This window comes from Quercus suber, unplaced genomic scaffold (assembly GCF_002906115.3).
Source record: "Quercus suber isolate HL8 unplaced genomic scaffold, Cork oak 2.0 scaffold_146, whole genome shotgun sequence".
In the NCBI taxonomy this organism is placed as follows: Eukaryota; Viridiplantae; Streptophyta; class Magnoliopsida; order Fagales; family Fagaceae; genus Quercus; species Quercus suber.
Genome location: NW_027069607.1, coordinates 354,755 through 365,892, shown reverse-complemented (window position 1 = coordinate 365,892; position 11,138 = coordinate 354,755). Strand labels below are relative to the sequence as shown.

Genomic DNA, 11,138 nt, shown 5'->3' with positions numbered 1-11,138 from the left:
TTACAGTTTGGGTTTGAAAAATGAGAGTGATTTTTGGTATGGATTCAGAGGATTTAATTGGTTTTGGATGTGTGTAACTGAAAATTTTGAACTATATTTACAAATGTTGTGTTCTTGTGTTCGTGAGGAAAAGATTCAATGGTTCGTATTTTTTATCTGTATTATGTTCTTATTTTTAATAAAAGGGTGTTTTTCTAACGTCCGAGGGTGAGGTGAATAACAGATGGGTAACAGATTGAAGTTCGGGTGAGTAAAGTGTAAATAATTGAAACACGGGTAGGCAAAATGAAAACAGGCTATACAAAACAGATCTGTACTTTCTTTAAATACATATCTGAAATTTTTTCTGGTCACAAAACAGATCTGTATTTTCATTAAATACAAATCTGAAATTTTTTCTAGTCACAAAAATAATCTATATTTTCATTAAATACAAATTTGAATTTTTGTAACCACAAAACAGATTTGTATTTTCATTAAATTCATATTTGAAAATTTTTCTGAAATAGTTTTTTTCTTATAATTAAAATTGCAGATTTTGAAATTTCAAAGAATGAATTAAGAGTTAGGTCAAAGTTTTTTTTTTTTTTTTTTTTAAATATGTGATGTGTACATAATAGATTTGAATTATGAATATGAGTCCTCTTTTAAAAATCTCATTTTTTACTTTTCAAAACAGATCTGATTTTTCTTAACAAAATCTTTCTTTTTACGCTTTACAAAAAACAGATCTAATTTTTACCAATCAAATCTCAATTTTTTTTACAAAAAAATAGATCTGATTTTTCTTAATAGAATCTTTCTTTTTACCCTTTACAAAAAACAAATCTGATTTTTCTTTGAAAAGAAGGCATATTTAAGACAAATTTGTTTAAATTAATTGTTGCCAAGTGTTTGTCATGTGTGTTACAACATATCATTCAACATCATACAAAAGGGTATATAATGGTCATTAGAGTCTAGAAGACCAGACTTTGTCTAAGCGGGATAGGTGTCTAACACCTTCCCATTCCGTAACCTAGCCCCCGAACTTAAGTTTTTGAATAGGTAGACTAGTGTTTTGTCTTTTGTTTTTGGTAGATTGTAACTAGGATCAAAACTTTATAATTTTACATAGATTGTATTAGGACCAAAGCCTTGTAAAGTTATTCTACAATGATGTAATTATATTTCCATAGTCAATTAATTGTATTAGGACCAAAGCCTTGTAAAGTTATTCTACAATGATGTAATTATATTTCCATAGTCAATTAATAACATTCAAGGAATTTTTGGACATGTAATTGTATTTTATTTTTTCTTATTTTTTGTATAAAAAATAAGTGGCGACTCCACACAATTACCCAAAAGAGAGGTGCCTTAAGCACCCGAATCTTTTTTTGAGAGCACCCCTATGGTCTCTCACAATAATAGGGACCAAATTAACTGCTATCAAAATGTAGGGATTAAATTGACTATGAACCCAAAATGTAGGGACCAAAACGATGTTTTCACCTAAAAACAAAGCAACTAAAAATGCAACTTAATTATGAACAATAATAATATACCACATTCTGGAATAAAATAATAAATTCATGGTATTGCTTAGCTTTGTTATATGTACTTACTACAAAAAAATAGTCTACTAGCGAGGATAAAATGCCCTCACAAAAATCCAAATATCGTCGCAAAAGGTTATTAGCGAGGGTATATGGCCCTCGAAGGCCGTCGTATTTGCTCTTGTTGTTAAAAGAGATTTTGCGACCATACTTTCGCAAATAGATAATATACGAGGAAAATCTACCGTCGTTACTGAACAAATCCGCCCTTGCAAATATATTACCAAATGACGAGAAAAGTCGACTTATTTTTAGCGAAGGAAAGCAGTCGTCGTTAACAACTATTTGTGAAGACCTTTATACCCTCGCAATTAGTTATTTGCTCTACACACAAAAAAAAAAAAAAAAAAAAAAAAAAAAAAAAAAAAAAAACTGTACTATTGCGACAGGCCAAAAATGCCGCTATAAGTCTTTAATTATATTAAAATATTAATCCTTCAATGGCAATTTTAATCGGTCTCGGTCTGACTCTCCGTCTCACAAGGTATGTCTCCTTATCTCAATATTTGTTTGAGCATTTGGTATTTGTGGGTCTTTGTGGTTCTTTGTGTGTATTTTGTGTGGTGTGTGCAAGTGTTCCTGCATGCTGGAATCATGAAATTGGAGCTTGTTGGGATAGTGGTGGTTTTTCCAATCAATTTTTCTGGAATGCACAAAGAGGATGCAATTTGTTTAGCTCTTTGTAAAGGAACCCTTGACAAGTTTATGGACCAAGTGTATATAGACCCTGTATTTCCTAAGCAACATTCAACAACAAGTGTGCAGATTCTTTTGTAATGATTTCTTTTAATAGCCTGCCAACATGATTGATCTGAATAATTATTTTGGCATTCACATTACACTTTTGCCATTGAGGTAATCAGCAGAGGATCTGTTATGTGTCTAATTTATTTTAATTATTATAGGATAAGTAGTGACAGAGATATGTTTAATTTACTCAAATAAATTAGTTTGGATTAAGATTAGTCTTATTGATAGACAACCGTAAGTTGATATTTATGTTTATCTATTTGGAAGTTTGTCTTGTATAAAATGCCCTCGTAAAAATCCAAATATCGTCGCAAAAGGTTATTAGCGAGAGAATATGGCCCTCGAAGGCCGTCGTATTTGCTCTTGTTGTTAAAAGAGATTTTGCGACCATACCTTCGCAAATAGATAATTTACGAGGGCAATCTACCGTTGTTACTGAACAAATCCACCATCGCAAATATATTACCAAATGACGAGAAAAGTCGACTTATTTTTAGCGAAGGAAAGCAGTCGTCATTAACAACTATTTGTGAGAACCTTTATACCCTCGCAATTAGTTATTTGAAAAAAAAAAAAAAAAAAAAAACTGTACTATTGCGACAGGCCAAAAATGCCGCTATAAGTCTTCAATTATATTAAAATATTAATCCTTCAATGGCAATTTTTGCCCACCACTATAGGCGATTTTTTTTTTTTTTCCCCTCCTAGGTTCTAAACCCACATATCTATTACAAATAACCTGCAATTATTTTAGCTCTATTAAGACAATACCACAAATGTAACTAGATAACACCACAAATGTCTCCAAACTAACATTATATTAACATAAAAATATATTATCAAATACATAACATTGTCTATAACCATTATCAAAATTCCAAAGTATTTAAACAAATCCTTCAACACTTTCAAAAAATGCAGTTGTTTAAATGTGGTTCTTTGTACACAAAAAGCCATCAAAAAATTATAGCATCTTCAACATTGTAGCACCATCATTAGTAATTGTCATGTCTCCAATATCATCAACAAGCATCTGAAACCATCAACCAGAAAGCAAATCAAAATTAGACCATTTGGCAAAACCACATAGTCCAAACAACCATTTGTAAACGAATGAAATTGTAATTAAAAAGAAAGAAAGAAAAAAAAAATCATTGTGGTGCTTTGAAATCATAGATTGAAAAGTATAATTGTTACCATTCAAGCATTTTCTCAATGGTGATAGCTTGACCAAGTTGAGAGAATATCGAACATGGAAGTAAAAGTGGAAAGACCAACTACATTACACAAATAGTGGGAACAATGAGTTTATGGTGCTCAAATTTGTTGATAGGTAAATCTAAGTTGCAGAGTAAGTTAACAAGAAGTATCAACATGACATATTCAACAACAAGAAGAAGAAGCTTTACGCTCAAAATTTTGGAGTCAACGAGTATTACCCCATTCAAAAGTTTCCTTCTACTAGCAGGCAAAATATTGACATACTTGGAAGCCATAAGGAATCCCAAAAAGTACATTGTGAAGACCTTTGCTAGTCTAACCTAGTCACAAAAAATAGAATATTGTAAATGAACAACTTGAACACACAAAACTCATAATTTTATAATAACACAACCAAAGACTCAAACTAAGAAAATACAAAGGAAGAGATAGATTTCATTAGAACATAATGAAAAGGTAAAGAACCCCGATTCTCCACAAAACCCTAACATTTTGGTATTGGATAGAGAAAAACAGAGCATTTTTCCAAGTACCCAAAATGGGTAGACGAAAAAGAAGACAATGAAAGATCAAGGATTTTCTTTTTCAATTTTTTTAAAATACATTAAAGTATTGCAAGCATATGTGACCAAGTGGAAAAAAAAATGAGCATCTTCAATTCTCTTAAGGCAAATGTTATGTGGAATTCTTAAAACATTTCATGATACCTTTATAGCATCCTTAACAGCGCCACGACCTCTATGTACACCCTACATTCTGTCATGGCTTCAACCCTTATCAGTGAGTTCCCACGTGGTCCCAGAATTCGGCCAACAAAATTGTACTGCCAAGCTTTATTTTAGGACCTACTGTGTACTGAAAAGGAAAAGGTCAAAATTTAACTCCACAGGGACACATTAACTTACACTTGGATATTTGTCCACAGGAACATCAAGTCTAATAACTCTCTTTACAATAGGAGTAGTTGGAATTCCTTGCACCCCAGGCCAACCCATCAAAGGAGTTTGTAACGGTGAATATGTCCATTTTCCTGCAGGAGCAAAATTATCAACAAAAGTTCAAATAATTTCAACATCAAATCACAATCTTATATACCAAACTCTCTTTCTGCCATGTTTCAAGAGAGCCCAGCCAGTTGAATCTCCATAATAAAAATAATAACAGAAAAAGTGTCTTGTTCATTTGAGGATCAAAATTTTCAAATAATTAGTATTTTCTCCCATTCTTCTCTCTTCATATATTACATAATGGAAATGATACTCTCAATCCACAGCCAAAGGTTCGGTTGTCAATTATGGTCCATTTTTATTGTGGCATGTAAATGCTGAAGTCTTATAGAAAGAACAATAATACATTCAGTTTTGTCAACAAAACATTCTGGGCAGATCATTTACTGTAGCAAACAATCTACTGAAGCTAACTTACTGAATGTCTTGCTATATGTATAAGATTTCTCCTATATATCCTTACTTCATGATTATGAACTCCAGAAAGTTGTGGAGACCACCTAAAGCTGGGTGGTAGAATCATGTCCCTTACTATCTAACACAAACAAACATGCAGTATTCCATTTTCTATAGCACAATTGGTATAAAATAAATTGATATAACATCAGACTTTGAAAATGTTGCAATAGACACTAAATTAAAAATATTATAAAGAAGAGGATAGGAGAACGTGAGAAGGACCCCAAAAGAAGTATGAGGTGACCAGAGTAAAACAAAGATGCCATGAGAAGGCACCCACCATATGTAAGTTATACCACTACGACCACAGAAGGGTACCTTGGCACTCCACACCACATCTAGCTTCCTGCATCTTCACTAGAGTGCATGGAATGTGACAAAAACATAGAACAAACAATAGCTAAAGTGGAGTGCCTAACATCCAACCACAAATTGAGCAGGTTTATTTTAACATCTTGTAAAGATTAGTCATTGTTGCGCAAAGCAGAGAGTCTTGAAAGAATACAAAATGCAACTGTACAAACAAAATGGACTATGATTGAGAAGAAAACATGAAGTAGAGTTAGATGGCCAATTGTTTGGCAAAACTCAGGTGCTCTGGACAAGGTTTTGTTAAGTTTTAACAGCATGCTTATATGCCTACAAAAATCATTGTTAAATTATTATTTTCAAGATAGATTAGGGTGGCGTAGCTAGCAAAGCAACGCCATTTTTCGTTTTAATACACATAATGGATAACAGAATCGCAGATTGCTCACCATAGTAAAAATTAGAAACCAAAAAACTTAAACCTTATCTAGATTGAAACCTCAGAAAAACGTACATAGATTAATATTGGAATAACCCAAATACTAAAATAAAAAGAATAAGTTGGAAGGAGAAATGTACCTTTAGCAGGAGACATTGCAAAACGAAGAAAACTCTACCCAAATCACTTCCTTACCTAAAAAATACAAAACCAGAGCAAACAAAAGCACGAAAAAAGGGTTGGTCTTTGATATTGTCAAATACCCACTTCGATTTTTCAGATCTAGATGCAGGAAAATCAAAGTAAGAGAAAAGTGGAAATTAAATAAAGTATCTACATATTACACCACAAAATCCGAACCCAAATTCTACAAAAATCAAAATTGAAAATTAAATAAATAACCTAATGTTAAGTATCCAAATCCAAACCCAAAATTTCACAATAATCAAAACAAAAAATCAAATAAATAACTTACTAAGCAAAATCGGAATGGGTATGGGTATGGGTATGGTGANTTTTTTTAAGCTTCAATGGCAGCAACTGAGTTGATCATCAAGGTTTTGATATAATCTCTACCTTGAAAACCCTAAGTTTATATGAAGGAAAGCTCCTCAAGGATCTCACAAGAGATTCACACAAATAGCAAAATATGAGCAACAATACAACCAAAGTCACTCTCAAAACGTGTCTAGGGTTTTGCCTTATATACCTAGGGCAAAAACAAAAACCCTAAACATTTAATGAGGTAAGGTTGAGTTGGAAATTCTGCAGAAAAATAATTCTGGCCGAATTTTCGATCGATCGAGTCTAACTTTCGATCGATCTGAGCAAGGCCGAAATGCACCAATACATCTACAGCCACTCGATTCCAACTTTACATGAATTACACAACTTTAGCAAGCCTAAACAAGACTAAACATATTGTTTTGATCATGGTTTGCCAACATTAACATTAGAGTTCTAAATACATAAATTCCTAAATCTTTAGAACCTAACACATCACACACCATACTTAGATTTGAAATCTAACCATTGGATTTGAAGAGTGTAATGAAAGGTTAATTCTAGTAAATTATTGTCACAATCAAACGGTTGGATTTAGATAAAGCCGCGGTCAAAGTTTAGTCAAAGTTGGTTAAACCTGGTCAAACTTAATAGATGGTCCCGAGACCACTATACTTGGTGAAATTTATATTCAAATCTTGATCAATAGGATTGAAGAGTATGGTGACATACTGGTGTTGATGAAATTTGAGACCAATTGAATAGTCAAATTGAGTAAACATAACTATACAAATACACAACACATGTCTCATCAGTCGCCATACTTAGATTTGAAATCTAACTATTAGATTTGAAGAGTATAATGAAAAGTTAATTCTAGTAAATTATGGTCACAATCAAACGATGGATTTAGAGAAATGCATGGTCAAAGTTGCAGTTGTAAACTAATCAAACTTAATAGATGGTCTCGATACCACTAGTTGACTGAAATTCATATTCGAATCTTGATCATTAGGATTGAAGAGTATGGTGACATATTGATGTTGGTGAAATTTGAGACCAATTGGATGGACAGATTGGGAGAATATATATAGACCATATACGTACACAACACATGTCCATCACATGCCATACTTAGATTTGAAATCTAACCATTGGATTTGAAGAGTATAATGAAAGGTTCATTCTGGTAAATTATGGTCAAATTAAACGATTGGATTTAGAAAAAGGAGCGGTCAAAGTTTAATCAAAGTTGTCAAATCCGATCAAACTTAATAGATGGTCCCGATACCACTAGACTTGATGAAATTCATATTCAAATCTTAGTCACTAGGATTGAAGAGTATGGTGACATATTGGTGTTGGTAAAATTTGAGACCAATTGGATGGTCAGATTGGGAGAATATATATAGTCATATAGGTACACAACACATGTTCATCACGTGCCATTCTTAGATTTGAAATCTAACTGTTGGATTTAAAGAGTGTAATTAAAGGTTCATTATGGTAAATTATGGTCACAATTAAATGATTAGGATTTAGAGAAAGCGCGGTCAAAATTTAGTCAAAGTTGGTTAAACCCGATCAAACTTAATAGATGGTCCCGAGACCACTAAACTTGGTGAAAATCATATTCAAATCTTGATCATTGGATTGAAGAGTATGGTGACATATTAGTGTTGGTGAAATTTGAGACCAATTAAATGGTCAGATTTAGAAAACATAATCATACAGGTACACAACACATGTCTATCACGCTGTCAATCATAGATTTGAAATCTAATTGTTGGATTTGAAGAGTGTAAATAAAAGTTAATTTTGGTAAATTATGGTCACAATCGAACGTCGGATTCAGAGAAAGCGCAGTCAAAGTTTAGTTTAAGTTGGTCAAACCCGGTCAAACTTAATAGATAGTCCCGATACCACTAACTTAGGGGAAATTAATATTCAAATATTGATCATAAAGGGCCTCAATCGGCTAGCAGTGGCAGTGAGTACTAATAAAGAGAGGCTCAATCTAGGGTTTGAGAGTGAGAATGCATGGTGGTGGTGGAAGATCGATCTTTGGGTATTGAGATCAACGATGTGAGATTTTAATTTGAAAGTGAGAGAGAGAGGTGTGTGTGCCTTTTTTTAGAAGGATACAATCGGATGAGAAATGAAAAGGTTAGGGTCTAAATTGATAGATTTAGGTGGTTGGGGGGGGGGGGGAAGGGAAAAAAACTGGACTAATTATGGGCAATTCAAAGGTCTATTGCAGCAGTCACAAAACTCGCTGCTATAGACCAAACAAACGCCGGTAAATTCTTAGCTATAGTGGCGGGTTTATGGGCGCCACTATATCTAGGTATAACGCCACTAAACATACATATTACGGCGCTCCATCAACCTGCCGCTATAGTACACCGCAAGACCAAATTTTTAGCAATGGTCCACTTGAACGCTGCAATAAAGCTGATGTATAGCGGCGTCCACAAAAGTGCTACAATAGGTGACATACTACGGCAGTTTTCTACTACCGCCACCATAGTATCTACGCAAATGATATTTTATTGCGGTGGGATTTTGGAGTCGCCACTATATCTAAGTTAATGCCGTTAAAACATATATATTGCGGCGGTCTCTATGTCCCCCACTGTAGGACGTCGCAAAAGACTAGAGCTACTGCGGGAGTCCATTGAAATCGCCACAATAGACCTATGTACAGGTAGCGGTCAAAAAAACGCCTCAATATGCGACATATAGTAGCGATTTTTGCACCCGCTGCAAAAAACCTGCCTCAATAGTACAAATTTCTTGTAGTGGTTGGTAAATGTGAATTATGTGTTTTGTTGCTCTTGCTTTTATTTTGGTTTTGTTTTTAGCTGGCTAAAGTGTGTGAATTGAAGCAAGAGGCTTTTTATGCACTTAGACATTAGGAGTTGGGAAGGACCAAAGGAAGCAATCTGAGGCCATTTTGCACCAAGTATGCTTTGCGTGGTGCATTTTTTATGGATAATCTTCAAGCTATAATGATTCCCTGCATTTTGAATATCAATTTAGATTATATTATATACTGTAATTTATTATTAGAATTTTTTTTTGTTTTTTTACTTATTAAATAAATAGAAAAAGAGAATATGTTGCTTTTTCTGAATTCATGTAGTGTCATGTTGGAGCTTTCTGTATGGATGACTGTTAGTTCATAACAGTTTCTGGTCCATTTCAAGCACAACAAACAACGAACTACCCATGATGCTTTTGCCTTAAGCTTTAGGTTGCTTTTTCTCACTCTTCTTCCTTTAAATGTATAATATTGGGCTTATCAGGGACAGAACTACACTTGGACCCCTATTTTGTTTTTAATATTATTATATATTTGTGTACTAATTTTAGCAATTTTGTTCTATAAAATTACATTTTGTTTCCTTTAATAATATCATTGATTCTTTTAAGAGTAATGTTATGCTCACAAACTTTTTTATAACATTTTTACAAACTGTTTTGGTAACAAATTCTTATTGGTTCGCATATGAGCACACCACTTACATTATTTTTTTACTTACTAGTAACTACTTATCATATCAATAATTTATAAAAATAAATAAATAAAAATTTGTAGTCTAGCATTTTCCTAAGTTTAGTGACACCATAAAAAATAAAAAAATAAAAAAAAATTATAGATCAAAAATCTAAAACAAAATATACAAGCCCAAAAAAAAGAAAAAGCTTAACAACAAAAATTACCCCCCGTAAAACTTTAAAAAAAAAAAAATTAAGCTCAATTAACTAATTTTATCCAAAATAAATAACCATGCCCTTTAAAAAATTCTTTTTAAAAAAATAATTTTGTTCTTACACCAAAAAAAAAAAAAAAAAAAAAAAAAAAAAAAAAAAAAAAAAAAAAAAAAAAAAAAAACAAGAAACAAAAAAAAAAAAAAGTGGGAAGAGATATAAGTACAAGTCTATGCAAGTATCAAGACCATCAAGACAATTGACCAATCATTCATGACAAGCTTGAAGATATAATTATAACAATCACACATAGTTTTCAAGATTTCTTCCACACAGATAAAAGTGCATACAAAACAAGTTAAGCTCGTAAATGCACTACGCCATTAGTATGAAGGTACTAGGCCAAACTCATGTTAGGGTTTGTGCCCTAAAAATCCAATTTATTGGCATATCATGAATAATTAAGTTGTTTAATTATATGAGACTATTTATGAACTAGTGGGACATTATCTTAGTCCATGAGATGCATAGTATGTGATTTATGTGATTTAGTCACAGAAGATATAAATCGCAAGTTCTTTGTAAACTTAGAATTTTAGTTCGTAGTCGGTGATGAAATTGGGCATTTCATTTGCAAAGACTATAACATGTCAACTAAGATGATTTGTCTTGATCATGGAAGTGGAGACTTCTAGTTGATATGTTGATATGTTTTAAGAGTTAAGACATATTGAACTGGACCGTCGTGAGATTTATTATTATTCTAATGACTGTCAAATGAATAATAAATCTCACGACTTCTATTTACATCAACTCTAAATCCTGAGAGGATAATGGACCTGATCATTAGATGTAGGTTGCTTTGATATATCAGGAGTGAGATCTATAAATTATGGTCAAAACCTCAGTATGTTGGGCAGCCGCATTTAGTGTTGATGGAACATATATTCTCAAGATGGAATTCATAATCTCTTAACGGAGATATAAAATATTCCCTTGAAATAAGTTTAATGGGTTTAGTTATTCAGAGTGTTGGGCCCAACCACTTTAGTAAGGAGTTACTAAAGTATATATTTATGGAATTGGATTTCATAAATATATGATGAATAACATAAAGGATTAAACCGGGTACTCAAG

General features: G+C 32.7%; 1 long non-coding RNA gene across 4 annotated transcripts; it reads right to left on the bottom strand.

Moving 5' to 3' along the window:
- Nucleotides 1-3,126: 3,126 nt before the first annotated feature.
- On the bottom strand, nucleotides 3,127-6,296 carry LOC112023953 (uncharacterized). 4 transcript variants are annotated; one of them, XR_010630275.1, is made up of 7 exons: nucleotides 6,259-6,296; nucleotides 5,924-5,978; nucleotides 4,475-4,599; nucleotides 4,277-4,392; nucleotides 3,788-3,884; nucleotides 3,546-3,625; nucleotides 3,127-3,381 (listed from the first exon to the last, which is right to left on the bottom strand). It is a non-coding gene; the product is annotated as an uncharacterized LOC112023953 (long non-coding RNA). The 4 variants fall into 4 exon arrangements; XR_010630273.1 differs by having other exon boundaries at nucleotides 3,128-3,381; nucleotides 3,788-3,889; XR_010630274.1 differs by lacking the exon at nucleotides 3,127-3,381 and having other exon boundaries at nucleotides 3,491-3,625; nucleotides 3,788-3,889.
- Between the last annotated feature and the right edge of the window lie 4,842 nt (nucleotides 6,297-11,138).